Source organism: Dasypus novemcinctus, chromosome 16, assembly GCF_030445035.2.
Source record: "Dasypus novemcinctus isolate mDasNov1 chromosome 16, mDasNov1.1.hap2, whole genome shotgun sequence".
In the NCBI taxonomy this organism is placed as follows: Eukaryota; Metazoa; Chordata; class Mammalia; order Cingulata; family Dasypodidae; genus Dasypus; species Dasypus novemcinctus.
Window position 1 is genome coordinate 71,371,291 of NC_080688.1, and position 26,371 is coordinate 71,397,661.

Consider the following 26,371-nt stretch of genomic DNA (forward strand, 5'->3'; position numbering starts at 1 on the left):
TCACCACTAGTTTTAAAATGAAGCTTTTTCTACAACACCTTGCTAAAAGAAACCAAAGAAGGCGTAAATAAATGGAAGGACATTCCGTGTTCATGAATTGGAAGACTAAATATCATTAAGATGTCAATGCTACCCAAACTGATTTACAGATTCAATGAAATCCCAATAAAAATTTCAACAGCATTTTTTTAAGAAATGGAAAAACCAATTATCACATTTATTTGGAATGGTAAGGGACCCTGAATAGCCAAAAAGAAGATTGAAGTTGGAGAATTCCCATTTGCCTGACTAGAGAACTGGAAACAGAATAGCAGCCATGTATGGCAGGGGAAGCTTAGAGAGATTGAGAGATGATGAGTTTTTATTTTTTATTATTATTGTTGAAAATGCTCTAGAAATGATGAAGTAATGAATGCACGACCATGTGATTATACTGAATACCAGTGATCACACACTTTGGATGGATTTATGCTTTCTTACTGTAAAGAAATCTATATATATTTATATAGAATTGATTTGTTAAAAAAGAAGCTTTTTGATAACAGTAGACTAAAAATTACTTTTTTAATTAACATTGTGAGTCTTTCACTTCCAAATTTGCATTAATTAATGTTGCTAGAATTGGGGGGGAGAGTTATAAGATCATAGGCTTTGTTTTGTTTTGTTCTATGTTGCTTTGTTTAGACCACTTATCATCAAGAACAGAAAATGTCTCCTATGTTAACTAAATGGATTTTTTTGCTGTTATTAGTTATGCTTTTTCTCAGACTTACAGAGATAAAAATCTACCGGAATTTTCAATTCTTAACAGACCAGATGAAGTCTGGTGTTAAGGGTTTTAAAGATAATAAAATACAGCTTAACATGAAGAAATACCACACTAAGTTTCCCCCTAGGGTATAATATGTGGGTTCTCTACCTTTAAATACATACTACATTTCAGTTTGAAAGTCATAATTTATTATATTTTATTTTAAAAAGCAGTGTTCATTACTTCTTTCTTATTACAAGCACATGGTATACTTGAAATGCATAGAGGAAAAATATAGCAGAAATTAAAGACAAGTTTTAAAGCAGAGTAAGTAATTATAATTCCACCACCAAGAAACAGCCAGTGAGAACCTCAACCAAAGGGAACATCATCTAGGGTGGACAGCTCTTTCAGTTGAAGCCTTTTCTCATTCACTTTCTCTTGTGGCATGAAATCTATCTTATGCATTTATATTATCTGGAGTTTTTGTTTCATTTAAAAGAGATCATAATCTATCTTTCCTCCATACATAGAGACCTCATACTCTTTGGCAGCTGCAAAACATTCCACTGTGTGCTTGCTAATATAATTTGGTCATTTGTTTAGCCAATCCTTTATGAATGGACATTTGGGTTATTTGTAATTAATTGCTATTGTTAACCATGGTACAATGAACAGAATTATGTATATACCTGAATCTACCCTTCAATTCTTTTCTTAAGATAAATTTTTAGATGTGGACTTGTACATGGAAGAACATGTACATTTTTTAAAATTTTATTTTTAAAGGACTTTATATTACATAAATGATACATCAAAAACATAGGGGGATTTCTATAAACCCCACCTCCTCCCTCCCAACTTTTCCTCATTAACAACATCTTTGATTAGTGTGATGCATTTATTACAATTGATGAACACATATTGAAGCATTGCTACTAACTATAGTCAATATTTTACATTATAGTTTACAGTTTACACTATATATTTTTATAGGTTTTGACAAAATGTACATTGGCCTATATCAATCACTGCAATGTCATTCAGAACCATTCAAATGTCACCAAAATGCTGCATGCTATGCCTATTCTTCCCTCTCCTTCCCCTCAGAACCTCTGGTGGCCACCGCCTTTATATCAATGTTACAAGTTCTTCAATTGTTAGAATAATGATAAGCCTATTTTAGTCCACAGTTGTATTCCTACCTTATGTTTGTTCATTCCTCAGTCTTGAGGATTTTAGGATGGTAATGAACACTTTGTTTGTGGTTGAAAGGGTACTTAGATCCCATGGGGACACTGGAAGGAACTGTCTTGCTTGAAGTTGTAGATACTCTGTTTTAGGGGGATGGGCATTGTCCATTAGCATGTCCTGGGTGAGTCCAATGAACTGGAGAGTGGATGTTGGCTGCAACTCTGCTGAGATTCAGGGCTCAACCAGTGTATGAACAGCCAGAAGACTTAAGTCTTTGGGACATACATTTAATAATTATAGTGCTAATTATAGATTCAAATAAAAAGGGTTGAAGAGCCACATGTAGGGAAATTATAAATGAGTCTAACTCTGTTATATCGGGGAACATGTATTCTGGGTAAGGACCCCTGACAGGGTGCTGAATTCCTGCCCCTACTTGAGGCACAGTTTACTATGGCATTCCATGAGATCCTGCTAAGCATAACTTCTGGAATGATATCCCAACTCACATTGAAATCTCTTAGCCATAAAAACTCTTTTGTATTTAATATTTCCCCCTTTTGGTCAAGGTCTTTTTCTAAATGCATCACTAGTTGGTGTTTGGTAATAATCCCTTGGTGCCAGGGAGGTACATCCCCCAGAGTCATGTCCCACACTGGGGGTGGAGGTGGGGAAAGATAATGAGTTTATATGCTGAGTTTGGCTTAGGGAGAGGCTAAATTTGAGCAACAAGGAGGCTTTCAGGAGGTAATTTGTAGGCAATGTATAATACTAAGGCACAAAGCTAAGAACATGTACATTTTAAATTTGATACAAATTCTAGATTGCAAAGAAAGTTTATAGTTGCCAAGAGCTCACTAGCATGCCAGTTTCCTCTCCCCCTTCCTCCTCCACTCTAGCTCTAACATTCTCTCTCTCTCCTCCCCCCTTCCTTCCCCAGCACTGGTCATTTTTTCCTTTTTAACATTATTGTTGAAGAACATCTTCTTTTAATTTGCCTATCTTTGATTATCCTTGCAGTTAAGAGCTTTCGCAACTATTTTGTGTTTGTGTGTTTTGTCCACCTTCTATTGGAGTATTCTGCATTATCTATTTAAAAATTTTCTAGATTAAAGATATTGAGAATCTGGCCCTGCTTTTCTCCCTGGTGTCATCTCTAATCTCATTAAGAATATGATTAACTTTAGCTGTTGTTTATACTAATTTTTTTAAAGATTTATTTTTTATTTATTTATTCCCCTCCCCCCGCCCCCTGCTGTCTGCTCTCTGTGTCCATTGACTGCATGCTCTTCTGTGACCACTTCTATCCTTATCAGTGGCACCTGGAATCTGTGTTTCTTTTTGCTGCATCATTTTGTTGTGTCAGCTCTCCATGTGTGTGGCGCCATTCTTGGGCAGCCTGCACTTTCTTTCGCGCTGTGGGGTGGTGGACATTTTCTGTTTATTGCTTAGTATGGTGCCCACTTTAAATTGCTGTCTATCCTGATAGGTGTTCAGATTTTGTGTTATTATTGTCAGCTTATTTATAATAAATGTAGGACTAAATCTGAAAGAGCTAGCCCATAATCCATAGACCAGATTCAGGTGATTGCCATATTATTTTTGGTTTATCAAGTGGCATTTTTTAATTTGTTGTGTGTCTTTCAATTTGGATTGTTTTTCAATGTTATAAAATTGATTTTCAACATTCACAAAAACTACTATAAATTGGTTATAACAATATAAATCACTCATTAAAATCTACACTCTTCCCCCCTGTGTAATAATTGGAAAATGCTATTATCACTGGACCCATATTGCTGTTTTACAGTTCACCACCATCTCCATGATTAATATCTGAGCTAGATAATTCATTGCTGGGGATAGAAAGGTTGTCCAGTATGTAATAAGATGATTAACAGCATCTCTGACCTATGACCTACAAGATACCAGTAGCATTTTCCTCTCTGAAGTTATGATAATCAAAAATGTCTTCAGGCATTGCCTGAAATCCCCTGGAGGATGAAAACAGACCCTCTGGTTTAATAGCCAGAATGTATGAAGAAATTCTACAACTCAACCGCAAAAAGATAGACAATCCAATTAAAAAGTGGGCATAGGATTTAAATAGATATTTTTCCAAAGAAGATTTACAAATGGCCAATAAACACATGAAAAGATGTTTAACATCATTAACCATTAAGGAAATACAAATTAAAAACCATAGTAAGATACTATATCATACCCACAAACATGGCTATAATTAAAAGAATGGAAAATAACAAATGTAGGAGAGGATGTAGAGAATTTGGAACTCTAATGCATTGTTGGTGGGAATGTAAAATGATGTAGTCACTGTGGAAAACAATATGGTGGTTTCTCAGAAAGTTAAATATAGATTTACAATTTGACTTCTAGGTATCTATCCAAAGAGAGGGAAAACAGGTTGCAAACACATTTGTACAGCAATATTAATGGCAGCATTACCCACCATAGCCAAAAGCTGAAAACAACCCAAGTGTCTGTCAGCAAATGAGTGGATGGACCAGATAAGATATATACATACAATGGACTATTATTCAGCCATAAAAAATGAAGTTATGAGTCATGCTGTGACATGGGAGAAACTTGAAAACATGCTCAGTTAAATAATCAAGACACAAAAGGACAGAAGCTGTGCAATATCACTTATAAGAAATGACTATAAAATAAAATAAAATAAAAACAAGTAGATCTTGCTCTTAAAAATATCTAGAGAAGTACAGAAACTGGGCTCTCCCTATTTCTATTTCAGATAAAGCAATCAGGAGACCCTTCTGAAAAGATGACTTTCGAGAAGTCTGAAAGATATGAAGTAGCCAGCAGTGTAAGGTACAAGAGAAAGCATGTTTAAGCAGAAACAGTGGGAAGCTGGGCTGGTTGGAGAGAAAACAAAATAAGGAGGCCCATTGTCCAGAATGGATTAAGCAAGAGGGGGGCAATGGTAGATGGAATAAGAAAAGTCACAGAGGTGTATGCAAGCAAGGTGAGTAGTATGGACTTTCTTTTTCCTAAATATGATCCATAGCCATTGGAGATTTTTAAGCATGGGAATCTGACATATTTTTAAAAGATCTTCCTGGCTGCAGCACATAGGGGGAAACAAGAGCAGAAGCACAGAGACCAGAAAATTACTGCTGTAATGCAAGCAAGAGATGATAGTGGTATATAGTTCTTCGTGAGCTGCAGAGATGAATAGAAGTGAACAGATTTGGGATATGTTTGGAATTAGACCATGTTGATGGACTGGTTGTGGGAAGTAAGGGAGAGAAAAATCAGGGGTGATTTCTTGGTTTTGGATGTGAGCTCCTAGTTGGAAGAAGGAACCGTTCATGGAGATGATGATGATTTGGTCAGGACAGGTTTGGAGGATGGGGAAAATAGTCCTGAAAAAATAAAATAAAAATAAATAAATAAATAAATAAAAGGAAAATAGTCCTGGAAGTTAGGAAAAGTCAGGCAGTAAAATCAATAACTTTTGAAGAGTTGGGCCTCTGGAAATGACTGCAGTAAATAGTCATGCAAGGATGGAGGGATTTGTCCTGATGAAGGGGAAGGTGGGTAATCAGCTCCAAGAATAGCCTCGTCTTTTTGATTGGTGCTTTATGGGCTCATCCTCTTCAAGACGTGGTCAGCAGTATTGGTGGCCTTGGGTACTGAGTCAGAATCTGCATTTTAACAAGAACCCCATAAAATTCCTATGAACATTAAGATTTGACTGTTAGGAAGGAGTAGCTGAATCTAATCATGAGGAAACATCAGACAAACCCAAACTGAAGGACATCCCACAAAACAACTGTAATCTTAAAAAATGTCAAGATCATGAAGATCAAAGAAAGACTGAGAAATGGTTCTAGATCAAAGAAAAGGAAGAAGCACTACAGACCCTCCTTACAACCTCACATGGTGAGCACCAAAGACTGCCAAGAGCACAAGGTGCTCTGCAGACCTCCCTTACATTCAGCTTTGGGAGGTATCTTAGGCAGGGAAGGGGGACTCTTATCATGTATCAGGAGGAAGCAAGAGAAAAATTGGGATAGACTTGGGTTCACTGTGGCATTTACTCCAAGAAAGGCCTTCACAGAAGAAAAAAAACAAAAACAAACAACAAAAACAAAAAAAAAAAACAACCCAAAACCATTTACAGCTCTGAGTTCATTTTTGTTCTGGCTCATTTTCTTACATCAATGATTGTTTAAAACCTTGTACTTGCCTGTTTTCTGTATCTGTAGAAATGCATCTTTCTATTTAAAATTGTCAATGTATTATCCCACATGTATTTCCAAAGCACAAAAACAATTGTCAAATCATAAATGGTGATGACTTGCTACACATACCTAGGGAATCCATGAATAGGTGTCTCCTTTTCACAATGTGGGTTAAGACCCCCTTCTTTGAAATGATTACAACTCAGTAGTGTGGACGTGAAAACACTGGCATAGGTAATTCATGAATTCAGGGGTCATGTGTTATCATGCCCTGAAAACAAAGGTCATACACTTCATAGACATCATTAATAGGTTTGAACTGTCATCCTGAGGTCAACTTGCCATTCATCATCCAGGTAATTTTAGCTGTTGTATGAAACTTAAGTTTGTAAGTTAAAGATCAGATTTCAAGGGATTGGATCTCATGTTTAGTAATGAAAATACTCCAGAAATGCATTTATTCTTTATTCCATTGGAGAATATAATTTAGGTCCCCAAATATATTAATAGAATAAGTAAATACTGCTCCATCAAAATCATGCATTTGTTACTCATAAGTTTAGGTAACCCCAATCATATGAAGTTGTGTGCTCATTTTTCAAATTACTCTATATTGTAGAGTATCTGATTTAGCTGCTTCATCATGACCCATTGTGATAAAAGCAAATGATGCATTCAGTCCACTTGATCTGCTTGTAATTTCCCTTTATTTATTTGTGGGATTTGCTTCAGGGACATGAAACTCTTTGCTGCTGCTTTATTTTTTTGCTTCTGATCCCACATCCTGTGCTTTGTGGAGAGTCACAGTTTTTGTTATTGACAGCCAGCACAGATAAGCCATGCACTCAGCTTTAGAGCAAGTACTGGAAACAGTGTGGTATCTGAATCATCTGCTTAACTCAGAACCCTCCTTTTCTTAGAGAGGCGAAGACTTGTGTGACACAAAGACTACTGTGTGTTCCCTTTGGGGGGTATATAAGACTTTGATTAAAAGAGTAATCTCCCTTTATTTATTTGTGTCATTATTTACTTTATTTTCAAGCACTGAGTACCTAAATGAAAAAATACACCATTCCTAACCCTCTTGACCACCGTTCTTTCCCATTCTTATTTTTTAAAAGCTTAAATTTATGTTTGATTCAAAAATTATAATTACAGGAATTATCACATGAAAATTATCATAATAATGATTCTTTCGTTCAAGCTCTTTCCTGTTAAATCAAAATAATTTGGGCATTAAAAAGCATGCTTCTTTTTCATTAATCACTTGAAATATTTCTCACTTTCTGTGTGACCTGGACATGTGGAATGTGTTAGGATTAAGGATATGAAGAAAAATAAGCACATTTCTAAGATTCCTATCAAAGAAAAGAGAAGTTATGATGGATGGAAGTCTTGGTTGATGGCACATACTTTTTTTTACTATGAAGGAGTCTTTGTTCATTTAATGTCTTTTGAAAGAAGTTTGAAAGATTTTTTTTTTTTTTTTTTTAGAAAGATCAGGTCTTTACTGCAAAATTATTCAAAAATCACACAGCAGCACTTCCTTCAATGCATTGCAAAGCACTCCTCAGGGCCAGAGACCCAGTCACTAGAAAGGGTTTATTTCATAAAATAACATTTAAAAAATAGTGTGGGCACTAATGAAGCTCATATTAGCTTTCCATTGGAGGCGAGGTGGGAGAAGTCAACTCGTTTGAAAGCATTAGCAGCTTTTTGGTAATGGGGAAATGGTCAGCCCTAAAGCTAATAATTCAGGGTCCAGGGGAACCCCCACCAACCAAAATGAACTCTGCCAAGGTCTCACTCCTGCTACCTGCTAGGGCACCTTCTGGAATATACTCACAGGTCTGAGAAAAGAGAGCTGGGCCCTGCTTCCTTAAGTAAGTAGTATAAATGGCCACTGTTGATCCCATATTTAGAAAATAAATTTTCTACTGAAATAAAGATATTAGAAATATTTATTGTTTAAGAATCTGTGGCTTTTAATAATTGATTAATATGACTCCTCATACTAATGCAAGGTATTTGAGGATTGAAATTCTCACAATAAGAAATGTGTGAATCTCACAAGCCATGTCTATGTGCTTCATTTTGGACACACATGGCTTTTAGTTACTATGAAGCAAATATATGTTTTCCTGAAGTTTGGGTTGGCAATTGACAACTAATCTGTGATTATGACTAGTAACTAAGTCTTGTTGGGTTAACTAGTTCAGGCCACTGTATCTCATGTATCTCAAAAGAAATTTCAAATTCCATGTTTGTAATACTTACATCAAGAAATGGTATTAAAAAAAAATAGTATTCATTTAACAACTTTTTTCCTTCCTCTGCTCTTTAGGAACTTGGCATTTTCCCTCTGTTTACTAAATCTAGGAAAAACAAGAAGTCAGCAGGAGTTTTCCATGCGATCAATGAATCAATGCTCACCGGCAGTCCCAATATCGAACAGTTCCCCAAAGCCATGCCAATTAAATATATGCACTACAGAAAAACTAGCAAGCTCATTTTGCATACTCATTAGGGGTATGGTACAATATTTCACTGTACCAGAACATCAGTTCATCATGTTTACTAATCCAAACAAGTCCCCTACACTTTCCTTCCAATACCTCTTTATAGGAATTCTCAACTTTTCTCTTTCAGCATCTATGTGCCATCCTTCTCTTGCTCAAGACTTTTTCTTGCTCTCAGGGACCTTACGGTCTGGTAGGGGAAAAAGCACAACTAAACATGAAATAATTAAGATATTACATGATAGGTTCAACCTAATATTTGTTAATAGCTGCATTTTTTTTTTCAGAGAAAATTATTTGGCAAGGCTGAACTTGATATGATGCTGTAGGAACATGTAGAGGATTTCAACTAGTCAAGCTGATGGGTTTGGTGTCCCAGGTGGAGAAAGCCATCTGAGCAAAGATATCGAAATGGAAAGGAATTTGCTCTAAATAGTGTTTGAGGAATTTAGTCTGTTTGGTGTGGAGAATTCAATTTGAAAATTTCAAATATAACAAGGAAGATTATATAAATATAATATAAATATATATCTCTGGGAATATATACATATGATTTATATTGCAATATCTTTCAGATATAAAGTGACATAGACTAGCTTTCAGGATGTTTTGTTAGTTACTATGAAGCTGAGATAGTTAAGTGGATAAGAAATGTGAGTCATCACCACCATGTATAAAATATTAACTATCAGCAAAAGTAACATTCAAAAATTAATTACATTAATACTAACCTCTTTAATATCAGAAATAAAACATTCTCAATTGCTTCAAAAGCATAAGTGAGTAGGTTTGAGCAAATACAATAGACTAGATATTAAACTCACTCTGAATTGCTGGACCTCTTTTTGAGATTTAGTAAATTAGCTGACATTTAATTCTAATTTAACTGTTCCTTTCCTGCTCTGATATATTGCCCAAGATGTGCAGTGTCAGTATTAAGAAAAAAAGTCTGGATTTTTTAAGGGCACTGACTTTGCGAATAAGCCTTTTCTTGCCAGTGAATCTTTTCTTTCAAGATTGGGGAACTAGTAGAAGTGTTGGATGAGCTTCATATAAGTTCTCAACTTTTTGCTTTGGGAGCACAGCCTCAGGAGCTCAGAGCTTTATGGGAGTGGCCCCAAAACTTGACTCACACTACAAGGCCCAGCCTTTGACAAAAGTAGTTTATTTCTTAGTCTGCCAATATGCAAAGGATTTGACAGTCAGCTGTGGAAACAGCCTGTCTTATTAATGGTGAATATTTATCAGTGATAAATAACCTTGTGGGATTTAAATACCACCTATTGTGTATTGTTGCAGCAAAGGCAGGAGTTCTGAACCACAGAAAGACCTAAAACCAGCACTCCAGAGAGATGGATGAACAGTTTTATTAGCACAGGCGCAGAGGAAAGTCAATCTCCAAATTCGGAGCCCTGTTTTTCAGTTTTCATAGGTTTATACAGGATTTCAGGTGGGATCAGCATAACTTTGGCTCAGTGGCTAACACGTTGCTAGGTGAAACTTTGCAAGCAGGATTACAGAAGCAGAATGCAGCTGCAAGGCTGTGGGCTGATTTACAGATCGCGGGAATGGGGAAATTCACTCATTTGCTGTTTTCCTGCTAGGCCATGTTTTCACAGGCTGATTTACAGAAACAGGGGACAGGAGTTATTTATTTGATATTCTACAAGGCCATGTCCTCACAGGATGATCCACAGAAGCAGGGGCATGAGTGACTTGTTAGATATTTTTGCAATGTTTTGCTTTTTATTTCTCAACATCATTAGTAAAGTTTTAATGGTTTTTTTCCTTGGTTACTCATTGGGGAATTGACTGCTTTTATCATGCACTTGATCTATACACGTGTGCACTCACCAATAGGTTATGGAAATGGATAGCTGTGTGCTGGCAGGAAACAAACTGTAAAATCACCCATATTTGAGCTTGGATGAAAATTTTCAGAAATTGAATGACAAACATTTACATTATTACTTGTTACCTCAGAGTATATCACCTATCTCTGAACATAGGCGTACATGATAATGGTCTTTTTCTTTTAGATTTTTTTTCTTGTCTCCAGTCTGATTCTACCTTTTCTCAATGGGAGTTAATATTACACTAATTATATACTAGGTATTTGTAAAAACTAACCCAAAGTCAGAGGCATTTCCAAAATAATAAAAATAAGAAATCATGTAAGAGCAAACAAAATTAGTCCTGCATTATGAAATTATAAACATTTAAATATTATTCATTGCTTATGACTTACCATTCTACACATCCCTTATAGTCATCTGGATAGACTTAGTAATGCTCTGGTCCTCATATCCGAGCAATGTAGTCCTTCACATATGGTCCAGGCAACTGTCCAGGGCTGCTGTCCCCCACATGTTGGCCCAGTATTCTAGGCTGCTGTGATAGATCCCAAGGCATCACCAATTCAACCCATGCTGCCCTGACCACTGAGGCAGAAAGTACACCAGCACATAGATGTCTCCTCCTGGAAGTGCCACAGACCTCTTCCTCATGGAGGAATTATCTTTTTTATGTTTGTACAGAACAAGCCCATAAAAGTAGAAATTGCAGAGCAATTCTACTTATTCACAGCTTGTCACTTCTGAGAGACTTCAATAGGCTGACTCTTATGCACACTAAGGAATATAAAATAATGGCAGATGAAGAAAAATTAGTAAAACTCACTTAAGCTCAAGGAGTAAGATGAAATAACTTTCTGAAATTCATGACACAAATTAAAATAGAATTGATGGAAGCAAACTTTAATAAAAAACTAATTTGTACTTGAAATAAGATATATTTGGGCCATAAAAAGTGATTGGAACTAAAGAAACCAAAAATAATAACAGGAACCAACATGGTTTACAAATTCACAACCCCAATAGACTTATTTAAAACATAAAGTAAGATAGAAAGAAAAATAAGTATATCAGTTATATTTGACGTGATTAGGCTGAATTCCTTTCCCAAATGATAGAGATGGTAGAACTGATTTGAAATGCATATTCAACTATACATAGTTAGATCAGTTAGGATGTTTTGTTCTAAGTAACACACACACACACATACACACGCTCCTAAATGTAGCTGAAACAATAAGGAAGATGTATCCTCTCACATAATAAGAACCCCAGGATGTTCAGGATGTTATGTGAAGGTTCTTTGGATGAAGAGGTGCAAATGCAATAGCCAGCCAGCCAACAACGCACGAAAGGACAGCTTTATTAGGTCCAAGAGCCGGGAGGAGAAGGAGAGGGGAGTACGAGGAGCCCTGGCTCTTACAACCTGGCCCCTGTGAGTCTGTGGAGGAGGGTGGTGAAGAACATGTATGGGTCCCAGGCTCGTGACTTTATTGTGACCCAGAGGGGAGGAGTTAGGATTTCACCATGGATCCTGGAGTTTGGAGGTTTCAAACTACACAGCCTGAAAAGGTGAAGCAGCAAGGGCCATTTGGAGTAGCTTCTTGTTATACAAATCCTGTGGGAGTAACTGCCCTGCTAGTAAATTATGTGGCATGAAGGGTGGAAGCAGGAAGGGCCTTTCAGGAGAAGTGGCATGGGCCTTTTTTATCCCAGACCACGCAGAGGTGCAGGCCTTGCTGAATGAGTTGATGCCCAGGGCAGGGCCAACTCGGGTGGTCACTTAGAAGGGAAACTTATGAGTAGGCCAAATGACAAGGCACCAAATAGAATTTCTTTATACCATTACACAGGGCACAGTGGCTTCCAGTCTTTCAGCAACATCTTTGAAGGTGCAGTTTCTGTCTATTCTACCATCTTCATTCATGAGCTTCTTTTCAGACTGGTTCACTACCTGGCCACGAAATTGTTGCAGTTGCTGCAAACATCACATCAAGAAGGAATAACATCTGATGGAAGATGAGAGGATCCCCTACCTTAGCTTCTCTTTTTATGAAGAAAGCTTTTCCAAAAACCCGCCACCAGCTTTCTCTTCACCTCTCATGGGTCAGTACTGCGTTACATGCCTGACATTAAATTCTCACAAAATCAATACCACTACCATCTGTGATTTAGAATCAGGATTTAGCCATAACTATCTACAAAAGAAATTTATGTAAGTTAACAGTCATTTCTAATAAAACTCTGAGTAAAAGTTTCAAGAATAATTAAACTACCTAACATTGATTAAGGTTGTTTCCCAAAATCTAATGGAAAATACTTGACAACTGTAAATGTAAAAGACATTTTCATTAAACTCAGAAACATGATGGAATGTTCACTTTTACCACTATTGTCGACATTGTTTTGGTGTTCTAGCTGATTTAATGATAAATAAAAGAAAAACAATTGTGATATATATTTGGTATGATGAGTAAAAAATCTTATATGCAGATATTATGAAATGCCTACTTTAACAGAATCACAATGAATAATAAAACTTGTAAGTGACTAGATAAAAATAAATGAACATACTACATGATTCCATTTATATGCAATTCTAGAAAAGGAAAAACCATAGTGACAGAAAACACATTGGTGATTGCCCGGAGTTGGGGTCAGAAGAAGGAATTGATGGATGTTACATGACTGTAAACAATTGTCAGAATTCATTCAAACTGTGCAAATAAAATCAATTAATTTTTTCATATGAAAATTATATCTTGATAAAGCTAAAAAAAGTAAAGGTAAAATAATGTTTTTCTAAACTAGCAACAACCAATTAAAGATAAGTTTTTAAGAAATTCATCCTCAATAGTATTGAAAATAAATTTAATATTGTGAAAAAATAAAGTATTAAACAATAAATAAAAAAAGCAATATAAAATGAATTAAAACCTAAGAATAAATTTTATTTGAAAGATACAAGATCTGTGAACATAAAACTATATTCTTATTGAAACAGGTAAAACAAGTCCTAAAAAAAATAGAGGTGTACAGTTTCAATATCATGTTAACTCTTCTATAATGTGTGTATTAATGTAACTCTGACAGAAATGCTTTATGATTCCTTCCAAAGGACTAAATTGGAAATAGAAAGCCAATGCCACAGTGCCAAATGAAGAATATGCGACCACAAAGTCATGGAGCCAGAGAGTCAGGGATTGGACTTAATGTCAAGGAATTTCACAAGTTTCCAATATTTCCAAAAGCCTTTATTTTGCAGTATTTTAAAATCTGAAAGTCTAACTCTACCACCATGATTGGGAGATTGACACATGTGGATCTAGGCATTAACATTTTCTCTAACTAATTTATTGGAGGTATATTAATAACAAAATGAATTATTTAAACAAATATTTTATTTTATTTCTAACTGTAAAACAGAAATTTTAATGACTGTATATAAACATTACTCATGAAACCATTTGTGCCGTTCTCATAATATGTTCCTTTACCAGGAAGAAAGAATTAGATTAAGTTATAATCATATCAGGCCCCTTGTATATCTTCATTTCACATTTTAAGAAACTAAGGCAAAATGAGGATAGAAATGGGAAGGTTAAGACCTCACTGTATGGTAGATGCTCTGGATATAATTGTGTAATCAGAGTCCAATGTAATAAATATTAATAGGTTTTGATGTGCTGCATATTTAAAATAATTTGTTCAGTAGAAAGTCACTGAAGCATGTATATTTTTGAAGTTTTTTTTTTTTGAAAGTGGTTAGGAAACTAGCATGACCTGGGAGTCCAGTCTTGTGACATGCTAGTCATGTTTTGAGGTTTCCTGACACTGGGGAGGAGTTGATTTTTATTTGTGATTAGACAGACTCAATGTGAATTGAGGCTCATTCCAAGGTGGAGGCACACCCCTGCATGACTCCCTGGCCAACCCTTTCCTGCAATCCCAGGAGAAGGTTTAGTTAGGGAACTTCTGATCTCATCAGTGTGGGGCTCCAGTCAACAGAGAAGAGGGCAATTTTTTGGAGGACTTTGAAGGAGGAAGGGTCACATCTTGCCTAAAAAGTTAAATCAATGGCTCATGCCACCAAGGACAAGAGAAGAAAACAATGTACTTGTTCAAAGCTTAAAAATGCCCATTTTCTCTTAAAGCACCTTTATTCTTCCTTTGTGGTCTCTCATGTATCCCCAGTGTTTTGTAGAGTACCAGGCACAAGGTGTTACTTCAATGTTTGTTCAGTGTGATAAATGATTGTACAATGAAAAAATGATTGTATGGACCATAAAATCTTCCTTCATTCTCTATCCCAAATTCACTTTCTCCACTGCTTATAGGTTATTATATTAACATATGCAAATACTTAGTAAATTGTAACGGTTTCTCTATTGAACAAACATCTTGTTTGCCCATGCATATTTAAGCCTACTTTAAAATTATTTTATTAAGGTAAAATGGTTTCATAGTTTTAAAAACTAAAATGAAGTTAAAGTTCTTATATAATTGGATGTATCTCCTAAGCACCAGTCCTAAAACCCACAGGCAAATGTTTTGACATTTTCAGTAGTTTCTTGTTGTATTTACTTCTTTATTTCTATATGGTTTGTTTATTCTGCTATTTCATTATTTACCGTCCCCAGCTGTAGGGGGCTAAGCAATGTAATCTACTGGGATGCTCAGGAAAAAGAGAAGAACATGAAATTCAATGAGCTGCTCTAGTCTCTGCTGCACATTTATCAATAATTTTTCCCAAATGTATAAATACATCAAAATAATGTATGTTTTCTCTTTCTGTTATTTTTTTTTTCTTTTTCTTGGGCCAATACTACCTCAACCATTCATTCTTCTGCTTCTCACTAGGCCTGCTTCAAAATTGTTCTCGAGAATTTATTTTACTCTCTTCTGTGTTGGATTTGCATTTCCTGGATTGGATCTTTTCCTCTTTCTTGAATTATAAGCTTGTTTTGGGGGAGGTTTCTTTTAAAATGGTTCATAGGAGGCATATTTTTTGAGACCTTGTATGTCTGAAAATATCTTTAATCACACTTGACTGACAATTTGTCTGGATATACAATTTTAAATTCAGAATAATTTCATTTCAATCATTTGAACGCATTCAAAGAATCTGTTCCAGTATTGCTCTTGAGATATTGAGTGTAATTTTTATTATTTTCCTTTGTATGTGATCTGCTTTATGTTTCTGGAAGTTGTTTTAGATTCTTCTCTTTACTCCTGTGTTTCAGATCTTGCAGAATGCTATATCTTGATGTGTTTAATTAATTAATTTTAAACATTTTTCTCCTGGACTTCCAGTGGAACTTTTGATCTCAAAGTTCATGGTTTCACTTCTGGATTCTTTTGCACTTTTTCTTTGATTATTTTTTCTAGCTGGAAATAACTTTTCTGGAAATATCTGGGATTCTTACTAGAATTTTTTTTAATTCCAATTTTTTATTTCTATCTTTTCCTTTTACTTTCCTGAAGATCTTTTAATCTTTCCAACCCACCTTTCAATTTTTTAAAAATCTTGAGTATATTTTCAATTTCAGATGTTTTTTCTTGTCTTGTATATTTATTTTTAATTCATTTTCTCCAAGAACAGAGATAAAATGCATGTGTTCAGTTCATCTTTTTGAACCACAAATTACTCTAATTTTCTGTCTCCAGAAAATAGGCCTCTAGTCTCCTGCTGAGAAAATGAAGCAGGGTGGAGCAGATGGAAGAACTTCTGATTGGTTGATTGCATGGCATGGGGGACAGGAACTCTGGGACCAGGCATTCTGTGTAGAGCCTTCTAAACAAACCCCTATGCTTACCCCACCACCTGGCCTCCTTCTATGGTGGTTTTATGCCTCCCAGGCCCAAGCCCTCCAGTGTTATACAGGGAGAATTTGCCCATTTCTAATTATCCTCCCTCCTGCAGGCATGTTGTGTATAAACTCCTCTGCTCTTCCAGATCAGCTACCAAGACTCCATCTTTCTCAGGGTCTTCCAAAAGTTAATTGCCATTTATTTTGTCTGTTGGTGTCCCCTCTCCCTTTTGTTTGTTCTTAGGGGTTAATAACTTCTAAAAATTTCATTTACTCTATTGTTAGAGGAGTTTGGATAGGGGTGAAGAAATGCATGTGATCAAGTTGCCATTTTTAACTAGAAGTCTCCCATGTACTTTTATATATCTGTTTACCTCAGTGCTGCATTTATTGCATTATAATCCTACCGCAGGAAGAAATTACATCTATTTAATTTGTGCTTCATGAATTCCAGGTACAGGAAGGCTTTCTTATTATGACACATGATACTGTCACCTTGTGTTCACTGGTTTTCTAGTGCTTTTTATTCTGTCCTCACTCTGGTTAGGGGGCTTTATGAAGTGGCCAGTTGACATTGCTCTCTTGTCGACCCCTGCCTGCTCCTCCTTGGAACCCGTCTTCCCACAGGGAGGAAATATTCCTGTACTGTCAAGTAGCATCACTGTGAAACACAGACGGCTCAGAGCCTTGAAACCTGAAAGACAGGACTGGACCATGTGTGGCAAGTGACTCCAGGAGAGCTGTCCCTGCAACAGCTGACTCGGAAAGACGGGTGACACACTTGTGTGCAGAAGGGTGGCAAGGAAAGCAGACAATAAAAGTGTGTGTTGGATGTTTCATGGCTGGAACTTTTCCCAGAAATATTAAGGAGGCAGCCCAGTGTAGGGCCCCTGTGAGCTTAGCACTCATTTCAGCAGCCCTGAGTTCTCCCTTTGCTATCATGACTCTGGGCAAATTGTTAGGAAAATCTCAACCTTGGTTTTCTCCTCCTTAAAATGAGGACAATAAAAATAATAGATGCCTTGCCTATTTCAAAACAACGTTGCGAAAGTCTCATGAGATGATCTACAAGAAAGGGCTTTCTAAATGAAGTAGAATTATTAGGATTAATGTTAGTAAGGGAACACATAACTAGGTAAAGAATATGGGTTATCATTATATAAAGAATCATTTTAACTTAATAACATGCTACATTCAGTGGAACAAATTCAAGGTCATCATTTTTTTCCTTCGTCTCTAACCTGGCCAGTGGACACACACATATCAGACACTGCTGATGGATGCAAATCGATTTACCATAAAAGAGTCCCAACATACATATTTAGAAAATTCACAACCTAAACTTCTTATACTTTCTCCCAAAAGATCAGAAATATTCTTTTTACAAATTGGACTTTGCCACGGGAGAATGGAGTAAATTAATTGCCACCAAAATAATAATAAGAGCCACACATATGTAGAACTTGCTGAGCCAGGCCGTGTTGAATGCACTTAACTTGGATGAACTTGTTTATTCACAGTTATCCTATGAAGGTAAAATAATTATCCTCATCTTAAAGATAAGCACTTTGAGGCCAGAACATAGAACCTCCATGCTTTCCTAACAGAGTAGACAGATTTCGATGGGATCCAGCGTTCCTCCTGTTTCCCTCACTTCTTTGTTTCTGTTTATTTGTTGCTCCTCCTTCACCCCCTCCCCTCAGCATGGCTGCAGGGGATGCTCTGAGCTGAGAATCCAGCGCCTCCCTGGCACCCAGTCAGAACTGGTGAGACAGTGAAGGTCTTGAAGGCCTAAGGGTCTTTTTGTTTACCAACACCAATGCCAGCAACAGGTCTGGAGCTGGTTTCTTTTCCTCACTGCTATTCTGTGAAACAATCTTGTATGCTTACCTTAACCATCAGTAAACTAGGGATGTCAGTTTGTCTGAAACGCAACCCCAAGCGGGCTGCCCGGCCTCTCGGTCTGTTTTATGGACGGATGAGTCTGAAGTGTCTAGAACAGGGCCTGCCACACAGCTGGTACTTATAAATGTTTGTTCAGTGAATGCGTGTTCCTATTATCTTGTTTGCTCTGATAGCTTTCATTTACTGACCGACCGAAATGACTTTAGAAAGCACAGCTAGGAGGGACTATACTGATTAAGGTGTCCATATCAATACGTCTTAACTTCTGAAATATTAATTTCTTTACAACTCCCCCTGTATTTCCTGAGGCCTCTCTCTCTGCACTTAGAGAGAGATTCCCCGCCAGGGAACACGATGCATTGGGAGCGGTTCCCCTCCCCGTGCCCTGGGCTGTGGAATAAGAGATGCCAAAGAAAACACAGAAAAAGGCATGACTAAAACGAACACGTTGCTAGGGCTTGGAAGCCCCGCCGCGTGGGGAATTTAACCCCAAGCCTCGTGGGTGTCTGGTGCCCGCGGCCGAGTCACCGGCAAGCTCGGCCTGAGGTGAGTGCCTCACATCCGCGTTCGGGCTCGAGACACGCCTTCTTCTCACACACCTCTCAGACCCGCGCCTCCGCAGGCCGCGCCGGGGGTGGCGCTACGGGCCCTGCCCCTGGAGGAAGGACCGCCCGGGCTGGGGACCGACCCGCGGCCGATCGACCCAGGGCCACAGGTTGGGAAACGAGGCGCCGCCGCCGGGACGGGCGCCCCGTGAGCCGCATCCGGGGTAGGCGCGCCGCTTCGGCCCGGGGGCCGGGGGCCTGGCGACCGGGAAGGAAGCCTCGCCGAAACCCGGCACCCAGCCCTCTCGCCGAAGGCAACGCCGCGGGCTGGTGAGTCGGGGAAGCTGGGTGTTACTGCTGGAGCGTGGGACCCCCCTACGGGTCTTCTCAGCTGCTGGCCGGGGAGGAGGAAGTGAGACGTGGATGGGGAGCGGCAGGCCTGGGAGAGGCGCCTGGCGGCCGCGCTCCCGACCAGTCGGGGTCTGGGTGTGAGCGCGCGAGGGCTGCAGTTTCCAGCAGGAATCCTGGGGAGGTAGACGGCGAGGTGCGTGCACGGCAGTCAGCAGGAAACTCGCCGGCTGCCTTTGTTTTGGTATTTGCATAGCAAACAGCTGGCTAGGCTCAGCAATGCCAGTTTCCTGCGGATTGCATCTCGGAAACAACCACCAAAATAACAATAATAATAAGATTATTGGGAGAAGTGACTTAGGCAGGCCAGCGAAGCGATGGGACCTTTCTTTGCACTTCTTCAGTTTTTGTACTCTTGAGAAGTCAAGAGTAATTTCTGTTTTTCTAATTTTTTTTGCTGTCACTTCCTATTCTAATACAAAAATTGCAGCTACTAATGTGTTTGTGTGTGTGTGTATTCCTTTCAAGAGGTGAAAATAAATTGCCACCCAGGGTATTATTGCTTAATTCTAATTAAGCATGTGAAAACTAATGAAGTGGGTAAAATATAACTAGTAAAAAGCAGAGGTTGTGTTCCTAGGGAAAAAGCTGTGTTTGATTAAAGTCACCACACCTGTAACTTGTCGACCAGCTCTTTATTTCAAGGTCTAAAGTGACAGGTACAAGATTCCAGCTCTTCAAATGGCAGGTTAGTATATGACAGCATGTGATTTCAGGATTACTAGCAACATTAATATTTAATATAATATAGCTATTTGTTCTATTTAAAAGAAAGATATGTACTATTCTACACATTTAGTTGTCTGTATATACCAATATCCAGTGATAAATAAGTATATACGTGAATATACACATGATTTGATAAACTTTGAAAAGTTAACAGAAAAGGTGGGTTTCAGCATTATATCCTCAGGCATTCAACTTTATTGAATTCTCATGCTACTATAAAGTCCAAATCATAGTAATAAAGTTAGATCCATTCTTGTCTTGTGCCAGTCCCTCCCCCAACCCCCCCCTCAAACATACAAATAGTTATTTTTCATACTTTGCTAGTAAAATCCTCTACCTAGATGGGATCAGCCCTTCCTGAAGACAAGAAAGGATTCTTGTGATGACCAAAAAAGAGTAATCTTGACAGATAATTTAATATCAGTGAAACTGTTCTGATTAAGAACTATGAACTCCTATAGAATGTTATTATCATTGCTTTCAAAAGGGAAAACAAAACATTTCAAATGAAACTGGATGAGCCTGTTCTTGTAGTTGCCAGGAAGGAATAAAGAGCATCTGTCAAATGTAAGCAAAGCACAACTTTCTCACAGGCCATATCTGGAACAGACACATTGACCTGACAGAGAAGGTACCCCAAAACAATTGGTCTTCTGAACTCCTTAACACATGAAGTTGTACTAAAAATATCTGCTGGCTTCAGAAATTGTTGTTGTTTTTTTTATTCATTTCATTGTTCTTCTGGAAAAAAAAAGGGATCCAAAGTCCCAGGTGGTTCAGAACAGAAATCTGCTCCTTTCCCATCTTCACAATGGAAAATTTCTAATTAGTTTCTTGGGTCTTTTGCCTCAAGAGAACTCAAAATGTAGACCAACTATTCACATAAAACCTCTGCTCAAAATTAATCCAGTTTCTTGAGTTGATTCATCAAGGATCCGGTTGATTAGCCAATAGTTCAGCTCTTAAGCAAGTAATTGCAATGTTGACATGTAAGAACACAATTACCATAAAAACAGAGCGGACAAACCTAGGTGTTTCTCATGAAGAATGTATCACTTTCTAAAGAGAACTAATGAAGGGGAATGATATTTCACCCATTATTAGATGTTTATGAAGCTTAGACTAGTAAGAAGCAGTGGCATCACTGAAGCACAACTAAAAGCCTATTGTAAACCCCATATACGGAGTTGAGAGTATTGCTTAATTTGTTTCACACTCTTTGCAGTCATTATTCATGTTCTCCAAATATTAATATTCTCTCGTCAGCTGCCCTTAAAATGAGGCATACTTCTCTAGATTACCAGTCATGTGAATAAAATGCCTTTTAGAAAAAAGCCAAAAAACTTCAATAAGTTCAGTCTTAATCAAACACCTGCTCAACTTATTGAGAAAAATAATATGTTAAGTTGCTTGTTTGTTGATTTAACAGGTATTTATTAATAGTGTCAAGTACTATTCGGAAACCATGTGTATAGAAGTGGACAAAACATTAAAAAGTCTCTGTTCCCATAGAGCTTGCATTTAGGGGGGGGAGACAGAGAGGAAACAAGGTGAGCAAGTTAAATCTAGGGTACATTTGAGTAAGTGCTAAGGAGAAAAAGCAGAAGAGGACTTCAGAAAGTGCTGGTGACGCAGAACAGGGAATATTTGGGAGTTTCAATGGGCTCTCAGGTAAAGCCTCAATGAGAAACTAATATTTGAATATTAAGCCGAAGGAAGTGAGGGAGTGAGTCATGTGGATAAGGGAGGAAGAACATTACAGACTGAAGGAACTGCACACTGTGCATCTCCCAGGAATGGTGAAGAAGACTGTACAGCTGGAGCAGAGGGAGTGAGCCAGAGAGTAGCTAGCAATGGGTTTGGAACAGTAGGGGGGCAGATCAGGGAGGACTTTGAAGGTCATAATGAACATGCTCGCTTTTGATTTATATTCTGAATGATTGAGGAGGTACTAAGACTTACAACATGTTGGAGAGTCATTCAACAAATGCTTTCTTTGCAGCCTATGACTCTTGTTACTCCTCTAAGCATGGTGGATGCCAGAGGTTAAAAAAAAATACAAGGGGGAAGCAGATGTGGCTCAAGTGATAGGGCTTCCGTCAGTACCATATGGGAGGGCCTGGGTTTGATCCCTGGGGCTTCCTAGTAAAAAGAAAAAGAGAAAGTGTGCCTGCATGGCAAGTCAGTGCCTGCATGGTGAGCTAAGTTCCTGTGTGGTGAGCCGAGTACCCACACAAGTGTCCACGTGGCAAGCCAAGTGCCTGTGTGGCTAGCTGAGTGCCCACGCAGCAAGCCAGTGCCTGAGCAAATGAGTTATGCAGCAAGATGACGATGCAACAAAAGAGAGGCCAAGGGGAGAGTCAAGGTGAAGTGGCACAGGTGACAGGGAAACTCTCTCCACATCAGAGGTCCCCAGGATTGAATCCCGGTGAATCCTAGAGGAGAAAAAATGAGAACAGAAGAAAAAAAGAGAAATAGATACAGAAGATCATACAGTGAATGGACACAGAGAGCAAAAACAAGTGGGCAGGGGGAGGGGGAGGAGAAAGGGGGAAAAAAAGTACAAGGTCTCTGCCATCATGGAGTGTGGGGGAATGGACCATAAAAAAATAAACAGTTCTGTAAGTTTCGGTGCTATTAAGAAAAAAATTTAAAGGGTAAAATAATATGAGTGACCTGGGGCGACTCTGTGAGAGTCAGTGTTTGGGGAAAACCTCAGGACGAGTGACATTAATCTGTCTAAGAGATCACTGGAAGAAACTGGATGGCAGGGCATCCAGAGAAGAAGTAGGGAGGCGAGTTAAGAGCCTAGTCCAGAAGATCAGAGATGACGGTGGCCTAGATTAGTAACAGAACAGTGGTCACTAAGAGAGGAGGAGAGATTCTGGAAGTTTTTTGAAGATAGAGCCAACAGGACTTGCTGATGGATTGGGTAAAGGGTGAGAAAGGAAAGGAAGGACCAAAATAATCACTAGGCTTTGTTTTGAAGACGCTGGATAGATGGTGAAGCCATTTCCTGGGCCAGGAAAGTTACAGGTGGAGCAGGTTTGAAAGGGAAATCAGAGTTCACTTCCAGTGATTTGAGGTCTTTTTAAGTATCCAAGTGGAGGTGTTGATTTGGTCTTCTAATCTGGAGCAATTGGTAGATGTGATAGTGAAATATAGAAATTTGAAATTCAACTACCTATGGATGCTACTTAGAGTCATGATCTTGAGGGCATCATCTAGAGAGATATTAAAGAAAAAAGTAGAGCGCTAGGAACAAGCCCTGGTTTATTCAGGGACCTTGCATAGGAGAGCAAGTAAAAAGCCAGTGAGGTGGGAGGCAAACCAGGAAAGGTGTCATCATGGAACTCAAGAAAGAAAATATTTCAAAGAGAAGAGGCTGACCAGATGTGTCAGATGTTGCTGAGATGAAGAGTAAAGTGAGAGCAGAGCTGAAACCATAGCATGAACAGAGTAAAGCCCAAAATGGGCTGGAGCTTGGGCACACCAAGGAGAGCTAAAGATTCTTTTAGCATATTTAGGGTAAAGCAGTGAATGAGTGTCATGTTAGCAGATGTGAAAGACAGTAAGATTATTCAACTTATATTTTGTTTCCCTTTTCTTTCACCATAAAAGAAAGTAGAGTTCAAAACTGGGAAGGATTAGATAATGCTAAAATTAAAACAAAAATTGAGGAGGTATTTTGACTGCAAATAACTTCTTCAAATGGGAAAGAATAATGATGGGAGTGGAAAAAAAGACCTCTCTGGGAAACAGCATTTTGGTTGAGAACTGAAGAATGTCTGGATACCCCTCAGGTAAAGAGTTGGGAGAGAACAATCTAGACAGAGGCAAAATCATCTGCTGAGCTCTAACCTGTGCAAGGGCTTGGTATATTAAAGGAATTGATGGGGATGTTGGACTAAACAACCTTCAAATTATCCTCCTAGCTGTGATTCTACAAATACAAGAATATAACGTGTTTGGTATTTGATAGATATTCTGGGTCATGCCTTAAGACATGATAGTTAATGTTTAGTGAACACAGTTGTAAAAATAACAAAACAGTTCAAAGAAAATTAAACTATAGCTGCTATATAAGCCAAATGTTGAATATCCAGATATGCAGCAAAAATATTTTTAAAGAGGTAAAGCCATATTCAAGAATACCATGACTCACCCACATAATATTTGGAATAATTTCATAGGAGGAGGATATATTATAGATGTCAAAAACTGGTGAGGCTTAAATCAAGCCATTAGGAAGTCTATCACTGAATAAATACTGCTACTGTGGGCTAGTATATAGCTATTGACATGGCGTTTCTACTGTATAAAATAAAAGGAATGGATTAATTATTTTAAGGTCCTTATTGTGAAATCTAGACCTGAGTAACCTACATCATTTCTTGCTTCATGTTTGGTTGCTTCTTTGCTTCTTTCTTTCCTCTCTTCCTTATATTTAAGTATCTATTCATCCTTCTAGATCGAGAGAGAGAGAGATGTGTAGATGTGTAGACGTAGATAAATAAGAAAATATATGGGGGAAGGTAGAAAAATATATAGAGTCTATAAAAGAGAGAAACTTTTTTATTTTAATAGGCATAGAGAAAAATACAAGACTGTCTTCTTTCTGTAGCATAAATTTATTTCAATTCTAGTGAAACTTGGGTCAACCCAATCTGGAATTTTTTGTTCCTTCTCTCCTGAACTTGCTCAGAAAAATGAAACTGTGTTTAAATCTGACCTGGGAGCTATACTAGAAAAAGAATAACTAGAAAAAGCAAAACTGGTTTGAATTTTATTTATCCATTCTCACTTAGGCAAGGTCCCTTGAACCTGAGAAGTTTGTTAACAGAATAACCCATTCTTTTGGTCTGCTATTCAAAGTATGTTCTTTTCATAAACAAAATATACTGTTGCTAAATATTTCTGGACATTTGGGAATATTAAAAATATAGAATGAAATTAGATTTTTGAAGAAGGGGGAAATGTACGAATGTCTTTGTTCTAAAAATAAAACTCAACAACTTGGAAACATTTTCCAGTGTCAAGAGTTGCCACTCAGTTCTCTCCTTGGACTGCTGACTTAGACCTCCAGTTTTCTGAAGTTTTTGTCCAAATGCTTAAGAATTCAGGAACAGTGTAACCCATTTACTAATTGCTTAATTCCTTGAATAAACTGAATGTAGATAACGGCAGCTAACTATATGGAAACTATCATTCCGGGTCCCTTCCCCCACTCCTGCCCCACCCTGGTTCTAGCCTATCTGTTATCAGACTCTGCCTCTTAAGGTTTTGAAAAAGATGTCTCCAATACTGCAAAAACTTTGCAAGACATATCTTAGAAAACAATCACTTTATTGAAACATTTTTGTATTTGTAACTGAGTGTTACCATGTAAGGATGTGGACTTAAATAAATAGGGCATCATATAAGAAAAGTCTGTTCTTTAATCTTCAGTTGGAAACGACTCTGGTTGATGAAGACTGCATAGTAGCAGTGAAATGAAATGAGTAACTTTTCATTTGCTCTTCTCTCAGGCCTTCATTAGGTCATCATCAGGTTCCATCTATTTTGAAATTTGCCTACATAATCTCTTCAAATCCCTTTCATAAGATTTTAATGTTTCAGTTAGCTACTAGAAAAACCAAGTAAGCAGGGTAGAAGGCTTACTTCATTACCACTGCTTCTGGGTCCTTCTTTAATTTAGGAACCCCCTCTCCTACAAATGTATATAGTTGACAAATGGATGAGATCACAAAGCAGGGTATTCCTAGATAAAGATGAAGAGGGTGAGATGAAAAATGGAGGGTACGTTTCAGTCTCCAAATGGGCAAGTTAAGCCAGCCTGCAGGTTTGGTCTCCTGTGCAGAGTTGGAGAAGGCCTGGCATATATCTGTTTCCTGTGCAAGCTGTGATGGGGTCACTGAACTCTCTGCTTTCATTTTCTCTGTGAAATAACTTAATAACTGAGCTGCTGTGAAGAAGAATTTTCCTTGAATCATAATATTATTCTTCTTGGTTCCCAACAGTTTTTGTAATCAAGTGTTTCCATGGTTCTGACTCCTTGAAGTTTTCACTCTTTTAAAGTACGTTTTGACTTTTAGAGTAGACTCATGTATGATGCCCAAGTTGCCAGAAATCAGTTTCCTACCCTTCAGTTCCTAGAAAACCTTGGATTTAGGGTGATTTTAGTGTAATGTAGCAAAAATGTAGGTTAGTCTAGAGCAGCAATGTCCATTCCCAGAATCAATACAGTAGCTATCCAAACTGTGTGTCTGACAAGTTAGGCCAGAGAATTCCTTCAAAAGAGATAAGAAACAACTTAAATTAACTTACATTTGAAGAAAGATGTTCTTTGCATAGTACTCTATAATCAGCAGAAATCTTTTTATTTGTCTTATTTTTCAGGTATCATGTTTTCAAAAGTGTATAGAAATTTG

At 37.8% G+C, this 26,371-nt stretch overlaps 1 protein-coding gene across 2 annotated transcripts in view; it reads left to right on the plus strand.

Moving 5' to 3' along the window:
- RAB27B (RAB27B, member RAS oncogene family) overlaps nt 1-26,371 on the plus strand; it is a 189,207-nt gene that overhangs the window by 96,783 nt on the left and 66,053 nt on the right. Inside the window, exon 1 of one of the 2 annotated variants that reach the window (XM_004459847.5) lies at nt 18,877-19,133. The exons of the other annotated variant lie outside the window; for it this stretch is intronic. The gene's annotated coding sequence lies outside the window, so the exon portion shown is untranslated. Of the gene's footprint in view, nt 1-18,876; nt 19,134-26,371 lie in introns of those variants that run through there. 2 annotated transcript variants of the gene reach the window in all.